This window comes from Diabrotica virgifera, chromosome 3, assembly GCF_917563875.1.
Source record: "Diabrotica virgifera virgifera chromosome 3, PGI_DIABVI_V3a".
Classification (NCBI taxonomy): domain Eukaryota; kingdom Metazoa; phylum Arthropoda; class Insecta; order Coleoptera; family Chrysomelidae; genus Diabrotica; species Diabrotica virgifera.
The window spans coordinates 9,123,914-9,147,362 of NC_065445.1; the positions used below are offsets into that span (position 1 = coordinate 9,123,914).

The 23,449-nt window shown below is 32.2% G+C and overlaps 1 protein-coding gene across 1 annotated transcript in view; it reads right to left on the reverse strand.

Annotated features, from left to right (window-relative positions):
• Nucleotides 1-3,827: 3,827 nt before the first annotated feature.
• LOC114324559 (EGF domain-specific O-linked N-acetylglucosamine transferase) overlaps nucleotides 3,828-23,449 on the reverse strand; it is a 235,792-nt gene continuing 216,170 nt past the window's right edge. Inside the window, exon 6 of the transcript XR_007696980.1 lies at nucleotides 3,828-3,950. The gene's annotated coding sequence lies outside the window, so the exon portion shown is untranslated. The remainder of the gene's footprint in view (nucleotides 3,951-23,449) is intronic.

The window sequence follows — 23,449 nt, forward strand, 5'->3', positions numbered from 1 at the left end:
GGGATTGGTTGATTTTTGAATGCTGGAAGGGGTATTTTGGAAGGAGGAGAATGAATGAGCAATGAGAGTCAGCGTGTTTTGAGCGATCGAGAGGCGAAGTCCAGTTTTCGAGAAGAGTGTACAAAAAAGTGAAACGCCGGGTTAGTTAGTTTTGTTTTTGAAAAATAAAAAGTAAGATATCGTGGAACGAGTGATAGGCCGAGTCGAGATAGTATATAACTCCTTGAGTCTAGAGTATCCCGGTTTGTTGAAGTGTTTAAAAAAGGTGGAACACGGCATCAGGAGAAGGCAGGATCAGAGGCATTACTGGAAGACTGGGACGAGTCGTTGGATCGCAACCCAAGCCAAGAGGAAACGTGTTTTGTGTGAAGACATTGTCAAATCATCAGTAAAGGTCAGTCTAATTTGTTATGACATGAATGTATGGTTTGTGTATTAAATACCACATTGAAAATTGAGCCACACAATCACTATTAAAAAAATTTCATCAAACCTAAATCAATTTGTTACTGATAAATCATAATAGTTCATTATAAATAAAATAAATTTGGAGACAAAAAGAAATAAGATTCCCATTTTTGTAACTGTTGTATTAAATAAAGATAGAAAGATAAGATATAAGAAATATTAAACAGTTATTGCCATTTAGATAAAATAAACGATTTTTATAATTTCTAATTGAAATCCGTATGTGTGTATTATTTTACTCTCTTTTATCTATCCCGATTAGGAATCCACTGAGAAATACTTTGAAGCCACGAAAGTAAGTAATTGATATTATAATTTAGCCCTGAGATTTACACTATATTGGTATTTGATCTGTTTGATTAATGAGATAATTATTGATTAATTAATTAAGATAAATTACATCTGAGAACATCATTAGATTTCAAAAGTAAGATCACAACAATATATATGAAAAAGAGGGTTTGTCGTATTTTGAGCATCTTCTGGTTTAAAAATGGCAAATCTAATCCCGCTATTAGAAATATGGAAAAAATATAGCGAAAATGTTTATTGTTGAAATGCAGGTTTCGTCTCTTTTATTTCTGCTTAAACTCGTTTGTCCACCACCAGGTCTCTTTATTTTTTTTTCTAAGTATTTCAATATTTGTAATATTTATAATATATTTGTAATATTAATTTCTGGACTGCCCTGGACTTAATACTGGACTGTCCTTTCTGAAACATTTTTTCTACTATTTTTGATCCGAATAGACCGTCTTTATCATCTTTTAGCATCCAGCACTTGGTTTTCGATCCTCATTTTTGATATTTTGGTTTATTATAGTTATAATTTCGCTTTTTATTCTACGAATAAAATCGATAATTTACCTATTACAGAAGATAATAGAAGGAATCAAGTGCAACAAAAATCTAAAAAATTCCTATTCTTACAGAAAAAAAAATATATTTTGGATACATTTCTATTGTTCAAATAACACAAACAAACAGAACCTAATCACACCAATTTTGGTTTATTATAGTTATAGTTTCGCTTTTTATTCTACGAATAAAATAGATAATTTACCTATTACAGAAGATAATAGAAGGAATAAAGTGCAACAAAAATCTAAAAAATTCCTATTCTTTTGGATTCATTTCTATTTTTCAAATAACACAAACAAACAGAACCTAATCACACCAATTTTTTTTATAATATGCGGCATTTAAGATAGCCAACCATGCGTAAAAACCGTACAAAAAGAAAAATTTAATTAAAATCCCAATCTAGTAACCGATATTGCTATTGTTTTGTACCGGTGTTCGGTAATGCTTGGTCTTAAGCACAGTTACCACCCACAAGCTATGAAATATACAGGGTGAAGCTCAAATTTTAATTCTTTGTCCGTTCACCCTTGCCTCCTTGTTACCAGTATGCAATTATAATTTACTGTTGAGTATGTGAACCGGTTCAATAAAAACAGAATAGAAATCCTTCAACTAGGATAATAGACCAGGGCGGATCTGTTTTGAGGTGGATGTGAGAGGTGGCATTCGGATTTTTGCCGATAAAGTTAGGTGATAACTTCAATAATTATAATTGACTTATGCTCCTTCTCGAATATGCCCAGAACGTTAATAAAAAAATTCAAATATTTAAAAATTTTAAAAATCATCTTTTTTTTCTATTTCCTTTGCTTATAACTTTAAAACGATTCATTTTGGAACAAAGTTGTAAGAAAATAAATTAAAGCTAATTGAATTTTGTATAATATTATACGACTTGTTAAAAATGTCTTGAATTATTATCCTTTTTGCAAAATAGCAATAAATACAAAATAAGGGTTCAAAATAAGTCTGTTTTTATTCAATGTTTTTCAACCACTTTCGTTGCACTTAGAACCTTCGTAATTCGCTTAGAAAATGCTTATAACATACTTAAACCGTTCACCAAATTTCATTAAAATCCACCTACAGTCGGAAAAATAAAAGAATACCCATGAACGAACATATAAAACACCCTGTATTTTCCTGTCACGGTGTCACAAAGAAAATTGCCCAGCTCATGTACATGTAATAATAATTATTACATGTACTTGCACTGGCCAATTTTTTGTATGACACGGTGACAGGAAAATACAGCGTGTTTTAATGTTCGTTCATGGGTATTCTTTCATTTTTCCTACTGTAATAGATTTTGCATAATAAATTTTTTGAATCTATTTTTTTTAAGTTCAAATTTTTTAAAAACTTTCTGAACAAAAGTAGACCATTTAGATTAGATTAGTTAGTAATTTTTTTACAAATAAACAAGCACTCTACCTATCTAATAAACTTTACAGAATTAAAATCGGATTATCTAAGCAGCCTCAGCACTGTGTTTTTTAAGTTTAACAATTTTTTGGCTTATAAACCAATAGAATATCTCCGTTACTATTATATTAAATTTAATTTACAAAACGGAACTAGAAAATATTCGGTACGACGCTTATTTTAACCGGCTGTATCTCAGGAGCTAGTCCTCAAAATTCAACTTTTTTTAAACTTTTAAAATAAGCGTCGTACCTAGTGTTTTCTAGTTTCGTTTTGTGAATTTAATTTAATATAATAGTAACAGAGATATTATATTTGTTTATATGCCAAAAATTTGTTTAGAACTTTAAAACATTGCTGAGGCTGCTTAAATCATCCGATTTTAAAGTTTATTATATAGGTAGAACGCCTGTTTATATGTAAAAATACTTTTTGTTCAGGTTTTTAAAAAGTTTGAACTTAAAAAAAATTAGATTGATTATTTCATTCATAGGAGATTCTGACCAATAGAAAGCTACAGAAATCTGAATTAAATCGATAATTTTTGATAATCTCCCGTCGTTAAGTATATTACGTCAGATGCCCTTCGTTGCTACGAAAAAATACATTCCGTGACATTAATGACAATTAATGTTTTAAAAATTATAAAAGTGATGACTTTCAATCGTCAAATATTTATAAAAACTGTGTTAAAAAATAAATTATAATAAAATTTTGGTTTTGAACAGTTTTATTCATGAAATAATCGCAACAAATTGCACTCGGCCTCTGAAATTAATATAGAATTTTTGCTCTCGTGACACAGTATTTTGTTGTTAGAGATGTTCAAAATTGTAAGCGTTCCATAGTAACAATATATTATTAAGAAATCACTTGAGCACTTTTCCTCTTTTCTCGATTGATTATTAGTTTTTGTTGTACAAATAAATTATTACAATCACTGAAAACATAGTTAGTGAAAAAATTATCACATTTATTAACTGAATTAATAATTTGCAATTATAAAAATAACAGTTATCCAAGAACATTCAAAAGCCATTTTTTAAATTAATTATGACATTTTCAAGTAGAATGACATTCTAGTACTGTTTACATATCCATACCAGTGTGAATTTTACTACACGTAATTTGCCGTGTAAAGACAGAAAAAGTAGGGATACACGTAAAATATTTGCGAATTATGTACCCATAGCCTTAATGGTAATTTTAGGTCTCTGTTACATAATACCTTGGGCATTCTTCTAAAAGCTGCTCTGGCCTGCTCTATTCTGGATCTAATTTTACTGCGACTCTCTGAGTTAGGTACATTTTAACCGATATTCAAGGGAAAACAATTTGACCACCTTACTCAAGTTTGGTATTATTTACATAAATATATAGACGATTTTACGTTCTGTTGTTTATTTATTATGAGTATTTTGGTTTTCCGTATATTTAGATCCAGACCTGCTTCCTTACAGTTCTCAACAACTTCTTGGGTTGGCAATCATCATAGCTATTTTAATTTTTGAGACAGTAGCTCTAAATAGTTGTTTTGAGCTGCATCCAAACCATTCTCGCAGGTTCTTCAGCCATGAAATTCGTCTTCTCAACAACACTATCAAGTAATTAGGTCTGGATCCCGCGTATGAAAAAAAAGTTGATTAATAGCAAGCTGAAAATTTGTTAATAGCTTAAGGGTGTCTAGTCGGACAAACTTTGATGTATGGGAACACTGGAACAGGGGAATTTTTAATTGTGGAACAGGTTAAAAATTTGGCACGGTCATACCACGAAAAAGTCACATGTATTTTGTCCGACAGAACTTCCAATTGATTTGTTACGCTTTCATTAAACTCTCATGCAAAAGTCAGATTGCTATGTGCCACCTGTCATAATTCCTGTCATTTGACATGTTCTACGTGTTCCACTCATTAAAATGCGCAGTTGGTGATAAATAGCAGTCTGATTTTTGCAGGACAGTTAAATGAAAGGGTAACAAATTAATTGGAAGTTCTGTCCGACAAAATACATGGGACGTCTTCGTAGTCTGACTTTCCAAATTTTTAACCTGTTCCACAATTAAAACTTCCCCTGTTCCAGTGTTCCCATGCATCAAAGTTTGTTCAACTAGACGTCCTTAAGCTATTAAAAAAATTTCAGCTTGCTATTAATCAACTTTTTTTTCATATGCGAGATCCAGACCTAAACGATTTCAGATCTTCTTGACTAGGAGTACTGTGTCGTCCGCATATCGTAAATTATGATGTTTGATTCCAATACAAATTTGCAGTTGTCAAGCCAATGTCTCTTAGAACTTCGATCATAGGTATTTTTGTATATTATTTTGCACTTACCCTGTCGATATAGTTGATGAAGACTTTCCTATATTTGCCAACTGGAGTGCGTCAAATAAGAGGGACGCCTCCACAAAGAAGTATGTATATACCTATGTAAAAAAATTGAACTCAACGTAATATGTGAAGATAGAGATGGAAATTATGAATATTCACAACGTCATCAGTTTCATCATTTTGTATAGTAGTACCAGCTATCTAAGAGACGCATTAATTGTCAGCTCAGCGGGGTGCTGAAATTACAAAAACATCTCACAAAACAGGTAGATCCCTTGTTTATATAATTCCACACCTCGAACAATCGTACCCCTCTAAACTGAATATTAATGAGTCTCCTAGATACCTCATTAGAGGAAGTAGAGGAAGTCAAGGTGATTTTATTGGAAACTTTGGACTGGGCACTCGTAACGAGAGAGGAGAAAGATTGGCTCAATTCTGCCAAGAGACCGATTTTATTGTCACGAATACTTATTATGATCTGCCGACCAGGAGACTCTATACATGGAAATCACCAGCAGACAACCAACATAACGTCATCAGAAACCAAATTGACTACCTTCTCATCTGCAAACGATACCGAAATTCCATAAAATCAGTAAAATCATACCCTGGAGCTGATGTGAGATCAGATCACAACCCAGTTGTAGGAAGGTTTAGAATTAATCTAAAGAAGCCTGTGGTTAAAACTAAGGTAGAGACGATACAAGTATCTCGTTTGAGAGATCCATCAACAAAAGAGCAAGTCACACTAAAAATTAAAGAAGAGCTCACCAAAATAGAAATTATTCCTACTGAAGATGCGAACAGGAAATGGCACATGTTAAAAGATGCTCTTATCCGCACATGTGAGACAACACTTACACCTAAACTAATTAAGAATAAAAATGAATGGATGACCGAGGAGATTTTAGATCTCATGGAAGCAAGGCGATCTTATAAAACCAAAGACAAAAACATATATAATATTATACACACAGAAATAAGGAGAAAGATCAGAGAGGCAAAGGAAAGATGGTATAGTGACAGATGCGCAGAGATTGAACAGTTGGTAGAGAAACATGATAACTTAAACCTTCATAAGAAAATTAGTGAAATAACAGGCACTAATATTAAGAAAAAATCAAACATACTGCTGGATAAAAACGGAAAAATAATTATAGACGTCGGTGAAAGGCTTAAAAGATGGCAGGAATATATTCAAGAGCTATTTAAAGACGAACGGACTGAAATAGTACTAGAGCAGGAAAAGTTCGACAACGGCCCAGACATAACAGAAGATGAGGTACTAGAGGCGATAAAGCGAACAAAGAACAACAAGGCAACAGGTCCTGACCAAATACCTGTAGACATAATACGGTTAATAGAGGACCAGCAAATTGGAATATTGGTCGACTTATTTAATACAATATACAGTACAGGAATCATTCCTAGAGATTGGCTGCTGTCAACGTTCATAACACTGCCAAAAAAACCAAATGCAAAAGAATGCCAAGACCACCGGATAATAAGTTTAATGAGTCATACACTCAAAATATTTTTAAAAATTATACACCGGAGAATACATAACAAACTTGAGCAGGACATAAGCGACACGCAATTTGGATTTAGAAATGCAATGGGAACGAGGGAAGCCCTGTTCGCTGTAAATGTACTTGTGCAAAGGTGCATGGATGTTAATCAGCCAGTATATATGTGTTTCTTGGATTACAACAAAGCCTTCGATAAGGTCAGACATAACCGCCTTATCGAATTACTTGAAAAGAAAAACTTAGATATGAGGGACATCAGGATCATTAGTGCTATCTATTATAATCAGATCGCTGTGGTAAAAGAGAACAACGCCTTTTCAAATGAAATACGTATTGAGAGGGGCGTCAGACAGGGCTGTGTCCTGTCTCCTACTTTGTTCAATTTGTATTCAGAGGAAATAATCCAGGAAGCACTAGAAGACCTAACCACGGGAATAAAAGTAAATGGTCGACCAATCAATAATATACGGTTTGCCGACGACACTATTTTATTAGCCGAATGTCTTGAGGATTTACAACAAATGGTTGACAGAGTGGTAGAAGTCAGCCAAGAAAACGGACTGTCCCTAAACACAAAAAAGACACAATTTATGGTAATCACAAAAGTTCAACAGCGCCAAGAAAGCATAACAATACATGGAGAACAAATTAAAAAGGTTGAAAAATATAAATATTTGGGTACAATAATTAATGAAACTAATGAGTACACAGAAGAGATTAAAGCAAGAATAGGACAGGCAAGAAATGCTTTCAACCAACTAAAAAAAGTACTCTGTAGCAGGGACATTACAATTTCTTTAAAGATAAGACTTCTGAGATGCTACGTGTTCTCCGTATTGTTCTATGGGTTGGAGGCTTGGACATTAAAGAAGGATGTTTCGGACAGATTAGAAGCCTTCGAGTTATGGGCCTACAGAAGAATATTAAGAATAAGTTGGGTGGATAGAGTCACGAATATCGAGGTGTTGAGAAGAATGGGAAAAGATAAAGAGGTTTTAAATACAATTAAAGTCAGAAAACTGCAATATCTGGGACATGTTATGAGGGGCGAGCGTTATAACTTGTTACAATTGATAATGCAAGGAAGAATACAGGGTAGAAGGAGTCGCGGAAGAAGACGCATCTCCTGGTTAAACAATTTGAGAGCTTGGTTTAATTGCACTTCTGCTGATCTCTTTAGAGCAGCGGTATCGAAAGTGCGAATTGCCGTGATGGTTGCCAACCTTCTTAGAGGAGATGGCACATGAAGAAGAAGAAGAAGATACCTCATCGCATATCGATAGCCTTCTAATCGACGAAGAGCGAGAAACTCGGACACGCCGATCTTTTTAAATTTTCTTCTTATTAGTAAATTAATTACAGCTATCACTTCACCCTGTAAGTACATACCAACAAGTGAACTATAATCTCAGGTGCAATAGAAAATCGAAAGAACAAGATCTGAAAAAGACCTTTATTGTGATCCCGGGTTTCGGGTTACAAGGCCGCCTATTGTGTTTTTAAATACAAGCTCTTTTGTTATCAATGAACGCCATTCACTTGTTAAACACTTGCTGGCCAAAGCCTCCTTTGTCCATGGGAATTTTTTCGAAGAAATTTTCAAAAAGTTTATGTAGATCGATGTGAGTGCGTTGCTCTTGGCTATATGTACAGGTAGTGTGTTTGTTTTATGCTTGTTTTTCTACTTACGATGCTAAATCAGGCGAGTTTTATTGGATCTTTGGTATACGTAAGTAACAAATAAATTAAAAACTGGACAAAAATACGAATATACAAAAAAACGTTTGACGAAGTCTTACATACATGAAAGGCTCTTGTATAGAAGAAAGATATCATTAGAATGTTTTTATTTTTTTAGGAACTTGAGATGGTAGAGCCTTATTAGTTACATATCCAAAAATACAATCGAAGGAATCGTTTTTTATATTCTTTCACGTCTTGCACATACATTGAGTGTGACCACAATTAATTGTGAGTCAAAAGAAGATTAAAAAGCAATCTTAATATTATTTGTGCAATCTGTCAAAATAATTCATTTTGATATCAATTTTATTCCATTGTTTATAGTCTCTATATATATTGTATTATATTGGCCATAGCACACTGACACACCGGTTGTCGCCCGATAATCGTAGTCAAGCAGTGCCGAGAGCGGTTATGTTTAGGGTGGGTCACCGCTTGGGAACAACTCATGTTGTTGCCTTGCCTAACTGTTTTTTTATGTTTGGTATTACTTGAAGAACATTTTTTGGAAAATAGTAAGTGTTAGAATTAGTTTAATATTTAAATAAAATACACATAAAGTGTTTAAAATATATTTTTTTGATTGAAATCATATAATAGAGGTATACCTTCTTAAATGCGTACAAAGTAGACACATTCTTTTTTTTTAATATATGTAGCAATAACGATATTACAGCCTTTAGGTATAATGAATATTCCATGAAAAATAATCAGTATTCCTTAAGACTTCAAAACGAAAAAAATATACAGGGTGTCCCATTTGAAATAAGAAAGTTCATTAGATTTACAGAAAAACGGAAGATCTGACAACAATGCAAATACCACCATAATATCGACGTATCACAATACCCTTACTCACTAAATCTTATAAAAATGGTGCAAGCTGTTTCCGAGATAATTGAGGCGTTCCATACATAAAACTCACACCGTATGTCTTCGTTAATACGCATTTCATCAATTATTTAAATTCAAGAACCTCAAAAATCGACCTAATTCAAAAAATTCCTGCTAGTTGATAAATTATGTCTAGAAACGTCACGTTGGTAGCAAGCTTACGTTAATCGTCCTGCTGTCCTGCAAGAGACCGCCACGGTGATAGAATAATATTATGTCGCCACAATTTTTTTAATCTGATTGAAAATATACCGCTAGACACTACACTCAATCTGTTGTTGGTGTGTGTGATTAATCCACTGGCAGCGAATCTGCATTAAAACAGAATGCGAGATATGGATCTTAATTGATTTGTGGAGTGTCTTTTGTCTATTTTGGTACACTTTTAGCGCTATATACGAGGTGGAATTGATTGAAAAATCGAGGTTGAAGAGTTGGAGATTGGAATCGAGAAAATGGAAGGTCCATATATTTCAGATAAAGAATATACGTACCGGAAGTGCGGAAGTGGAGAAAATACTAATGTCTAAATACAATGTGAAATATAGTGTGATTGTGATTATTTCATTCATAGGAGATTCTGACCAATAGAAAGCTACAGAAGAAATCTAAATTAAACTGATAATTTTTTATTATTTCATTCATAGGAGATTCTGACCAATAGAAAGCTACAGAAATCTAAATTAAACTGATAATTTTTGATAATTTCCCGTCGTCAAGTATATTACGTCAGATGCCCTTCGTTGCTATGAAAAAATACATTCAGTGACATTAATGACAATTAATGTTTTAAAAATTATAAAAGTGATGACTTTCAATCGTAAAATATTTATAACAACTGTGTGTTTAATTGTACTTACATAAATAAATTACAATAAAATTTTGGTTTTGAACAGTTTTATTCATGAAATAATCGCAACAAATTGCACTCGATCTCTAAAATTAATATAGAATTATTGCCCTCGTGTGCAATAATTTTAGAGTTCTTGTGCAATTACTACTGACAATGTGGAAGGGAAATTTTAAACAATATACGTTACTCAAGTCATTCTAAAGCTTACTTTGTTTTTGTTAATATAAATTCTTAGTTTTTTTCTCCTTTTTTTATATTCCAGAAATTTAGACATATGTATTATGTGTTACCTGATCTAGTATCAAACTTCTCTCCCCATTTATTCGGTTTGTAATTTATTATATGTTTAGCCTTAACCAGTCGTAACAGAGTTGTTTAATAGATGTCCCCATACACGAAAAGGGAACAAATGTGAACTAAAGAATTATAATATGTCCATATGTACAGTTACATATTCGTACTTCAACAGCGTAGGTTGAGAACATCGTTAAAGTACAGAACAATTATTAATAGTGTAGTAGTAATATTAATTATTATTTAATAAATATAGTTAGAAGTATAAGGATACTGTGAGTTCCTAGTGCAATTATATGGAGGTGGATAGTGAGGGAAAACCCCCTCCTCAACCAGATCCTGGAGAAAATATAGGTCCTGCAAATCAGATAAGTGGTTCAAATAATTTAAATTTAGGTATAGATTCTCCTTTAATAAATAAACATGCAAATGATCAAAACAATAAAAATCAGTTTGTATCGAAAGAAAAGTTTGTTGATTCTAGTTTAAATCCAACATCGAGTTTATCGGTTTCTAATGATAACGATAAAAAAGGTAAAACAACATTCTTTTATCAGTCTACGGATACGGCTCCTTTTCAAATTTATATTGAAAACAATACGGATAATTATACAGGGCAGTTAAATGCAATAAAAATTGGAGAAATAATATTAACATCATATCCGCAATTAGATAATAAAATAAAACAAATACAGTCTATAGGGAAAAATCGTATTCGGGTATTGTTGAAAGATTATTTAAGTGCTAATATATTAATAAAATCACACATTTTAAAAAATTAAAATTTGTCTGCATAAATTCCTAAATTTTTAATATTTCGTTTGGGAATTATTAGACACATTGATAAAGATTTACCAGTTGATTATTTGAAAAATAAAATTAGGGCCTATGATTTTCATCGTAAATTTGAAGTTGAATTTGTTAAAAGAATGAATCGAAAAATAAAAAATTCAAATAACGAAATAGAATTAATACCCACAAATACCATTTTGGTTTCTTTCAAAAGTCAAACTCTACCTAAGTATGTAGAAATAAACAAGGTGCTTTACGAAGTAGAAGTTTATAAACAAAGGGTTGTAATGTGTAATAATTGTTATCGTTACGGACATATTGGGAAGCAATGTCGCTCTAAAATAAGATGCTTGAAATGCTCTCAGAATCATGACACAGTAACCTGCTCATCAGAAGAAGTTACAGTAAAATGTTTTTCTTGCAATGGAAACCATTTTACAAACGATTTTAGTAGATGCCCAGAATATAACAGACAAGAAAAAATTAAGCAAATTATGTCACAGTCAAATTGTTCCTTCAAGGATGCCAATAGTAGTGTTCCTAAAAAAAGTTACGCTGATATAGTATCTAAGTATTTAACTACAACCACAATTGATAATAAAATAGTTAATTCAAATCTAGAACAAAATTCATTATTAGATGCAGTTAATGTTCATCTACCGTCTATATCGTCCAAGTCATTTCCACCAATATCGTACCAGTCCAATACGCGACTCATTTCTCAACGATCAAATCCACATTCATATTCTCAAGCACAATTAAACAGCTTTCCAAAAAAAAGTAAAAGATCGTATCCTTTATCTCCCGATCCTACATTGTCAGAGCACCAGTCCATTGTTAGTTCAGTTAACCTTCCGTTTAAAAAAGGAGGAATTTTGAGCACAGAACAATATCTTTCCAATATCGAAAAAGAAAATAATTCATAAATCGAAAGTAATGAAATTTCAAACTTAATTTTTCAGATAGTTTTATCAACCATAAATATAATAAAGAGCAAAAATAAATTCGATATACAAGAAAACGAAATTACAAATATTATTAAAGCTAGTTTAAATAACCTTTTTTAACATGGATCAGATAACTCTTTGTCAATGGAATCTTAAATCGGCAAATTCAAATAAAGAAAACTTACAATATTTGTTAAATGAGAAAAACATTGATATAGCTTGCTTGTCAGAAACTAGATTTACATCCAATAAATATTTTAATCTTCCAGGCTACAATATTGTGAGGGATGACCGTTTAGACCGCAGTGGTGGTGGAACGGCCATCCTTATTAAGTCGAAACTTTTGTATACGGAACTACCGATCTCTGTTCCCCTACCTAATTGTAATCAAACATCCATTATTGTAAAATGTAATGATAAAAAAAATATTACTATTGTACCGCTATACGTTCCACCAAAAACTAAAATTTCTTTGCATATTTGGGATAAATTCTTCAGTTCTTTTAAGCCACCTGTAATCTTTACAGGAGATTTTAATTCGCATAATATTGCTTGGGGTGGGCCAAACACAGACTGCTACGGCATAACACTTATGAAAGCCCTAGATCGAAATAATCTTGTATATCTAAACGATGGAACAGCTACATTTATAGGAAATTATTTACAAACTCAGTCAGCTATCGATTTGACAATTTGTTCTCCTTGTATAAAACATTTACTACATTGGCAAACATTAAAGGATCTTTACGGGTCTGATCATATTCCATGCATTACACAAATATATATGTCTCCCAAAATTAATAAATCATTATCTTGTAGAAAATGGAATATTAAAAAGGCTAAAGCGTCGTTTAAACACAACGACAAGTCACAGCAACTAGTTGTGATGACAAGTTGAAACGCTGTTTAGACGCTGCGATTCAATGCGATACCACCTTCAACCCAACTCCAACTTTGATAAGTTGTGCGATGCACCGTTTACACACAATGATAAGTTGCAACAACTCGATTGACCTTGATAAGTTGTTTGATTTATCGCTGTGTTTAAACGATCCTTAACTGGGATCTATATTATATGGAGTCCCATGAACAGTTTAGTAAAACAGAAGTTGGTGATTACAATTCTTTTATACAAATTGTAGAAACCACAGCAAACCTTTCTATACCTAAATTTAAATCTAATCAATGTTCAAATAAAAATAAACAATGGTGGAATGAAAAATGCCAGTATTTAGTACAGAAACGAAAAAATAGTTTTCATAAATATATGAATAATCCCACATTAGATAATTTGTTAGAATATAAAAGAACTGATGCTATAGCAAAAAAAACTTTTAAGCAAACTAAAAAAGATAGCTGGATAAATTATTGTAAATCTCTCAATAGATCAGTACCTCTTAAGACTATATGGAAAAAGGTAAATAACTTTAAAAATCGCAAAATCTCTAATCAAACTCAATCAGATCAAGAAGAATGGCTAGCGGAATTTCATAACATTTTAACTCCTCAATATGTATCACCTGATCCAATCTTTCTTGACTGTCCAGGGGTGACAGATCACCATAGTAGTGTCAATTATCTCACCAATCAGTTTTCAAAACAAGAATTAGATATGGCATTTAAAAAGTCTGCCAATACAGCTCCAGGTTTTGATAATATGCATTATTCTATGTTGTTTAATCTTTCTAAACCAGGAAAAATTTTGCTTCTAAATCTACTAAACGATATTTGGTTAAATAAAATCGACATACCTTCACAATGGAAAAACTATATTTTAGTTCCCATACTTAAACCAGGAAAACCAAAAAATCAAGCATCGTCATATAGGGCCGTCTTTATCATCATGTGTTTTAAAAACATATGAAAGAATGATAAAATCACGACTAGAATTTTTTTTAGAATCTAATAACCTTATTCATAATTCTCAATTCGGGTTTCGAAAAAAAAATCGGCATATGAAAACCTGGCCAATATTGTTACAGATATTCAACTATCACTTTCCAATGACCAGTCAACATCAGCTTTATTTTTAGACATAAAAGGGGCATATGACAACGTAAAATTAGATATATTATATTTAAAAATGTGTCAAATGGGAATTCCTCAAAGTCTAGCTAAACACGTATATATTCTATACAACAACAGAAATCTATTTTTTAGAGAAAATAACTCATTCTCTGAATGCAGACAAACATCTATGGGGCTGCCACAAGGTGGTATATTAAGTCCTATATTATATTTAATTTACTCAAGTGATTTAATTGTTGACATCCCACAAAATGTATCTATTTTGCAATATGCCGATGATATTGTTATTTACACTCGTCACAAATCCATTGAGATAGGCCATAAGCAACTTAATTATGCAGTAAAAAATTTAGACAATTGGACTTTCAATAACGGCTTATCAATTTCCGAAGAAAAATCAGTATTAGTTACTTTTACAAGAAAAAGATTTCGTTGTCCTTCTCAAATAAAGTCATCAAAATATGTATTTCCTTACAAATCTTCTACTAAATTTTTAGGAGTAATTTTAGATTGTAAATTAAATTGGAAAGAACACATAAATTATGTAATCAAAAGAACAGAAAATAGTGTAAATTTATTAAAAACTTTCAGTCATTCCTCCTGGGGAGGGGATCCAAAAATAATGTTACTGTTTTATAAAACACTCGTCAGATCTATTTTAGATTATGGTTCTTTATTTTACCATTCAGCAGCGGAATCAAATCTTAAAAAATAGATCAAATAAAAAACAAATGTCTTCGACTCAGTATTGGATACTTGGGAAGTACGCCTATAGACGTCATGGAAGCTGAAACATGTGAACCACCACTGAACCTGCGTAGAAGATTTTTGTCTGACAAATTCGTGTTAAACTTAAGTTGTCAGAAATCTAAGGTATTGGCTAAAATATCCAGTTTAGCCAGTATGGTTTTGACATCTAAATATTGGGAGAAGAAAAAAACACCGTTATTAGTTGAAAGTTTTATTACCAATGTACACAGATATGAACAACTTTATCAATCCAATGGTGTCCCTTTATGGAATTATCCCTATGAAATGTTTCTATATCCAGTAAAGACTCATATTAATGTTAGATACTTGTGTCAAAACAGTGATATTATACAAAAAGAACATTATCGGGAATGTACAGTTAAGTGGAAGGAGTATGGAAAAATTTATACTGATCGATCGAAATCGGAACATGGAGTTGGTTGTGCCATTTATTACCCTTCTAAAAATATTAAGTTAATATACAAACTACCAGAAATGTTGTCAATTTTCAGTGCAGAGCTTATTGCCATAAAACTAGCAATTAGTATGTGTTTAGAACAAGAAGATGATAAATTTGTTATATTCACAGACTCTAAAAGTTCTGTAGAAAAACTTAAAAACCTTTGTTTAAATCCTAATTTAAATTATATACTTCTTGATATTTTGGAATTGTATCAGAATGTATTAAGTATGGGAAAACAAATTTATATTTCATGGATCAAAGCCCATTCAGGTATAGAAGAAAATGAAGAAGTGGATTCTTTAGCAAAAAATGGGGCGAAAAAGGAAGAATACTCGGATCAAAAATACCAGAGTCTGACTTTATTCCAATTTTTCGAAAGGAACTAAAGGAAAATTGGCAGCTAAAATATGAATTAGGAGAGAAGGGACAATTTTTTAAGAATATACAACCAAAAATAAGGGACAAACCATAGTTTGAGAATATATGTAATCGTTCAATTATTCGGATTATAAGTCGAATGCGCTGTAACCATGCCCTATTTCCAGTGTATAAATGTAAAATAGGTTTGTTAGATAATAATAAATGTCTGTGTGATGAAATTGCCGATTTACAACATATTATTTTAGAATGTCCTTTAAAAAAATTAGAAATTGACAAGCTTTATCAAAATTTAATATCTTACAATATGAAATTTCCAATAAATGTTTCAAATCTATTGACATTAGAGGATAATAGTATTTATAATATTATATATCAGTATGTAAAATCTACTAACATTACATTGTAAGCAGTATTGCGACAGACAAAAAAAAATTTTTCATTATAAGCCTAAACCGAAAAATAATTAAAAAAATAAAAAATAAAAAGCAAAAAAAAACTAAAAAATAAAAAATAATAATAATAATATAAAAAAACAAAACAATAAAAAAAATATACATAAATCCTAATAAAACGAAGAGAAATAAAAAAATTAAAAAAAAACAAAAAAAAACAAAAAAAAATAAATAAAAAAATAATAATAAAAATATGCATACAAAATTATTAGGCATTTACTAACATATCATTATTGTATTGTATACAAATTATTGTTACTCAATGTACCACGTATATAAATGTAAGTATAAGTAAGCAATGGTTGATAAAACTATAATAAAACATGACTGGCCTTTTGGCTACGCCAGTGCCATTAACTTAGTAAAAAAATATATGTACAGTTAAATGTACAAACTTATGAGAATTATTAACAACTCATTGACAGGCTGGCTTTCTGCAAAGGATATAGGATATAGTAACATTAGATCATCTTCTGACAATTAGAACATTGATGAATACGAACAGAAGACAAATGAATAATACGAACTACCCATATTTATAGCCTTCATAGACCATATAAAGGTATCTGACAGTATCAAAATGTGATCCATATATACAACAAACTATTAATAACTGTGGAATAGATTCGAGATAAATGCAACTAATACGTACACAATAAGTATGAAAACGCGGCTACAACTAGACGAAAATATAAATTCAAAAATCATTAAATGATTTTAGTGAGCACATTCGAGGAACTACAACTGTTATATAACAAAAACAATGACAAACATAGAGGACCCCTGACGTATATAAATGCCAATGAAATAGAATAAGTCCACAGTGGCGGCTTGTGACTCAAAAATTTGGTAGTTCTGCAGTATTTTTTGGTTTTTTTAAATTCAATATCTTTTAATCGTTGTATTTTACAACGAGGCATTTAGTTTGATATTTTACACCATATATTTATTCATTATATATCTATTAAAAAATAATAAAGAACTTACCGATTTTCTTCTTTTCAAATTGAAGATAAATCCAATTATATCAAAAATAGCAATGGTACATTATGGCACACTAGTAATTGTTTTATAGTTTATGTTTTTAGTAGAATTTTATCGATAAATACGCGAAACTAAGGAATGCAAACGAAAAAACACTACAAACAAAATCGCCACAACAATAATTGCATTATAGGGTCTTACGAACTAACTACACACACAGCCAAATATATTATTTTTTTTTATAAATAAGCTCGATTCGTCGATTTTTTTTTAAAGCAAACTTGTCTATAACTTTTTCATTAAAGTTTGGTATTTCTTTTATAAGTGTTTTTTCTACTGACAACATGGTTAATGCTACAAGTCGGTCTTCAGTCATGGAATTTCTCAAGAATGTTTTAATTCGTTTTAAACTCGAAAAGCACCTTTCAGCTTCTGCCATACTCATGGGCACTGTAATTAGAATTTGAAGCAGTTTTACAGTTTCTTGAAAAGGCTCTGTTAAATTATTTTCAATTAAAAATTTTTTAAAAAAGGTATTGCCCCATTAATGTCTCTACAGTCTCTTCTAAAATAAATAACAGATAATTCAGTCTTCAAGCGCTCCCTATCTAAATTTGGATATGACGCGCAAGTCAGGCTTAAATTATCATCTGGGAAATTAGCACAATAATTATCAAATTGCTCAGGATAAAGCAATGAAGTTGCAAGTAGGTGATTTTTAAAAGCAAATCTATCATTTGCACAATTTATGATTATATCACAAACTTCGATAGATGCTCTCCGATGATCTACTGGACTGTTATCCTTCCGTAACCTTTTAGTTGGTAATGGTTCAACGCATAAACTAGAACCTTGGTCAATGGTATCATCTATTGAATTTCTAACTGAATTCATGTATGTTTTGAAATCTGTCACCTTTTTATTGATTTCCAAAGGATCCGTTTTAGTCTTTTGAAGGGCATTATACAAAACGTCTACTTGTGGCATTATGCGATGGAAAAATGTTAACCAAAAAACAAAATTTTGATCCACTAGTATTCTTCGAATGGAAGACGCTGAACTACAGACAGCTGCCTTATCAAACGATTCTTCTATTTCTTCCATACATTCGATAAAAGAAGATCGATGTTCAAACACAACATTAACAGTTCGAGTATTGAAGTTCCAGCGAGTTGGAGCGCCATGAGGAATTTTCTTTTGGACGATTTTATCTAAAACAAAACTGCCACTCGTTGTGGCGAATTTTTAAAAAAGGTAGGGATTTCATTTAAATTTCCAAAAAAAAGTTTAACTTGAGAGTTTTCGGAACAAGCCTTAGACATTATTAAATTTAATTGATGCGCGTAACAGTGTACAAAATGAGCAAATGGATATTTTTCTTTGATTCTGGCTTGAACTCCTGCGTGCTGTCCACACATGACCGCTGCCCCATCATAACTCTGAGCCATTAGTTTATTATTTGAGTTTTCCAGGATAGGATCCAAAACACTGAAAATGTTTTTGCTTAAAGTATCTGCATTTAATTTTGAAGGTACCAAATATGTCCAAAATCGTTCTACCGGTGCTCCATTTCGACAATATCTAAATACTACAACCATTTGTGATTTTGCTGAAATGTCTGTAGTCTCGTCGGCCATGACAGCTAGATATGGAGATTCCCGAATTTCCTCCAAAATTTTATCCTGGCATAATTCCAACATGCAGTCCAAAATATCATTTTGAATTTCTTTAGAAATGCCCTTAAAAACCGTCGATTCTTCCAAGTGTTGTGCTAAAGTTCTATCCAATTCAGCAGTAAAATTTATGAGGCCGCGAAAAATTCCAGGATTGTCGGATGTTTGTGTCTCGTCGTGTCCCCGAAGCGCCAATTCGAAAACACTACAAAATTTTATGCAGTCTATAATTTTTGAGAGAACATACCTATTTTTTGTTACAGCTTCATTGAATTTTTGAATATTTATCCAGTATGCAGAATCTAACTGTTCTTTAATATTCACGGAGCCTAATAAAGCATATTCCATTTGATTGTGCAAATGATGCTTAGAAGTTTCGTGCTTTTTTATTTTATCACTTAAATGTACTAAGTCTGTTACACCAACTTGCGTCCATGACTTATCACCTCCAAAGAGTACACAAGGAAAACAGAAAAGAGCGTTTTTTCTGTTGCAGCCACATATCCAACTATTTCTCGTATAAATATCGCAATTAAATTGTCGTTTGTAATTTTTCCCTCGGCTTGATCCTTCTTTTTCGATTTTAATATCCGGCAAAGGACGTCCTTTGCATTTTAATTCTAGTTTTTCGTCATAAGAATATTTAAAGAATCTCTTAACATTAATCAAATTATAAATAACATCCATCCTGAACAGCAGTTTTATTCTCATATATTTAATATAAATACCGAATTACGTGCAGGACAACTTATTTTAACAGTCGTCGCGTCGCGATCACCGATTATTTAAAATTACAATAAACGTAGGTTTCTACACACTAGTTCGAACTGCGACAAATGCAGCTCAAATATTGCTTTCAGTCGTCGCCTGAAAAGTGTAGGCGAGGGTTGAGCGGGTGTTATCGGGGATATCTTTAACAGTTCACAGCTCGGAGTAGCACCGGTCCGGTCAAATAAGTGGGACTTGCTATCGCCATGAGATGCGACGGATGACAGATTAAAATAAAGGCGGCCATGCACGAAAACCATCTAAATGAATTTAGATTTTATAAGTAGTGATATTTTTTATTTAATTTTCAAAGTAATTTTGTTTGGATTATTTTGGTGGTTCTGCAGCTCCGCAGCACTTATATACCAACCGCCACTGAGTCCAAGAATATATATCTACTTAAAGATTATTCACATTGTAGGGGAGCCCAAGCGGGGATTTTTGCAGTTACTCGAGCGCGTCAGATTATTACATAGGGAGAAACCTTGTACCCTGAAAATGTACCCCTACCATATATTAGATCTTAATAGAGGGGAGTTCGTTAAGGGTGGCCGAAAAAAAAATCTATCCTTAGAAAAACTCGAAATCGTCAGATTAAGATAAGTTAAGTACATACATGCAACACAGTGTATATTTCAAAAATCTGACGATTTGAGCGACGATTGGCGATTGATTTAAGAAAATGGGTGAGTCCCAAAGTGTCACAAGAAAAAAGCGAATGACAGATCGAAAAACTAAAAAATACATGCTCAATATTTTTCAAAAATCTAACGAACGATACCAAACACCACTTCCCACGGAGAGGGGTGGGGGGTAAATTTAAAATTTTAAATACGAATCCCGCGATATTTCGCGAAATGAACATCAGATTGAAAAACTGAAAAATACACTTATTCAATATTTTTGAAAAATGTATCGAATGACACCAAACACAACCCTCCCCCCCCCCCCAAGGTAGGGTAGGGGGTTACTTTAAAATATTAAATAGGAGCCCCAATTTTTTATTGCAGATTTGGATTCCGTACGTAAAAATAAATAACTTTTATTCGAGACATTTTTTCGAATTATGGATAGATGACGCTATAATCTAAAGAAACAATTGTTGGAAATGGAAAATTAAATTAAACATGGAAAGTCTCCACTAAAATGGAAAACTTTACTTAACTTTTTTTGGTTTTAGGACCTACTCTTCACAACCCAATAGGTCCCCACAACGCTAGAGTGACTGCACATTTAGCATACTTTGCTCCCCTACCACATTAGCTATGCAGGAAATGTAAACATTAGGTGACAGCGATGTCGTCATCAGCAACACATAGAGATCGCTATTTCGTTCAGTTTTTGAACACTTTTTTGGATAACAGTTATTGTATTGATTATTCATTAATTTAATTAATATAATTATTTTTTCACTATCTATTTATTCAGTGATTACAGTTATTATTTATATACTATAAAAACGGATAATCGAGAAAAGAGAAAAAAGATAAAGGGATTTTAATAATGTACTGTTACTATAGAAAGAATAGATAAATTTTGAACATCTTTAACAGCTAAAATCATTATTGATATGTACGGCATCGCTTATTAAAATTTAGTATAGACTGACTTATGAAATTTAATATATGTTTATATTTTAATGTTGTTCTGAAGCTATTTCCTTGTGGCATTTTTATAATCAACTATTTTCAATGAGAAATAAGCCACAATTTTACCAAAAAAATGATTTTATTATTAACGTTTCGAAGACCAAATCGGGTTTCCTTGTCTGTCAAAATACAAAATACTACCAAAATAAACAAAAATGTTGTTGAACATTCAACATTTTTTATTATTTTAATAGTATGTTGTATTTTGACAACGAAACCCGATTTGGGCTTCGAAACGTTAATAATAAAATCATTTTTTTGGTAAAATTGTGGCTTATTTCTCATTGAAAATAGTTGATTATGTTAATACTATTTAATATATTTTTATAAACTTCTGGCTTGAATATTATATATATTATGTCTACTGTTTAAAAAAAAAAAAAAAAAAAAAAAAAAAGAAGTGATTAAAACCAAAGAAAATATTTGGCTGAAGAAATGTGAAGAAATAGACACTCTTATGGGAGGAACAAAAAGCAGAGAAGCTTGGAGAACAATATCAAATACAAGACAAAACGTACAAGAAAGATGCCAGATATCCCTTATAAGTGTAAACGAGTGGGAAACATACTTTAGAAACCTATTGCAAGAGAATAGACAGGAATATGTAAGGCAAACCATCATCGCCCCAAACAACCTGGAACAACTAGAAGATATAACTATTCGAGAACTAGAACTAACGTTAAGAGAAATGAAAAACAATAAAGCTCCTGGTCCCGGAGGTATTCCAATTGAACTCATTAAGCACAGCACGACACAGGCAAAAGAAATTTTAGTTGAAATATTCAACGGATGCCTTTCAGGCAATAGTGGCGTGCCCTCTTGAGTGGAAAAACTCCATAACTACCCCTATATACAAAAAGGGTGGTAGAAAAAATTGTAATAATTACAGAGGCATTAGTGTGACCAGCTCAGTTGGAAGACTGTACGGACGAATAATAAAGAAACGGATAGAAAAGGAGTGGCAAGATTCCGAAGAACAAAGTGGATTTAGGGCAGGTAGATCATGCACAGATAACATTTTCTGCATAAGGCAATTACTAGAAAAACGTTCTGCTAGAAATCTAGAAACTCACATGGTATTTGTAGACTTAAAAAAAGCATACGATACCGTTCCCAGAGGAAAAATGTTTGAGGTATTACAACAAACCACTTTAAATAGAAAATACATCCAAACAATAAAAGATCTCTATGCTAATGCAACAACAGCAATTAAAATTGGAACGAAACTTTCAAATACCTTTGAAACTTCGAAAGGCCTTTTGCAGGGATGCTGTCTGTCGCCCACTTTATTTAAAATTTACCTTACACATGTGTTAAAATATTGGACTAGGAAATACCAAACAATGGGGATACCAGTAGGAGATTCTTATTTGTATACGTTGCTATTTGCTGACGACCAAGTTGTGATTGCTGCTGATAAAGATGACGCCAGTTACATGATTAGAAAATTGAAAGAGGAGTACCAAAAATGGGGTTTGGAAATGAGCATGGAGAAAACTGAATACCTTGTAGTCGGAGGTGATACTGAAGACTTAGAATTAGAAGGGGAATACATAAAAGGATGTGATGAATTTAAATATCTAGGTTCAATTTTTGACAAAAACTCCACATGCGATCAAGATATAGAATATCGAATAAGCCAAGGAAGAAAAGCTATAAAACAGCTAAATGGCATTTGAGTACAGGACTGCAAAATCAGACAAAGAAAAAAATCTACCAAACTATCGTGGAAGGAATTGTCCTGTACAACTCGGAAGTGTGGGAAGTAAAAGACCGACAAAATAAAAGACTTCAAGCTTTAGAAATGGACGCGCTTAGAAGAAGCTGCAGAATATCTAAACTGCAGCATATCCCAAACGAAGAAATAAAAGAAAGAATGGAAGTAGAAAAGGATATTATAGACAGAATAGAACAAAAAAGATTAATATGGTACGGGCATGTCCAGAGAATGGGACCAACAAGATGGCCCAAGAAAATGATCCAGTATGTACCACCCGAGAGAAGAAAAAGAGGCAGACCGAAGAGAACATGGATACAAGATGTAGAGAAAGCAATGAACAGTAGACAACTCAACGAGGAAGATATTCGTGACCGAAAAGCATGGCGAATAGGATGCGGGAAACGGCGAATGCTGTAGAACACCCGATATATATAAT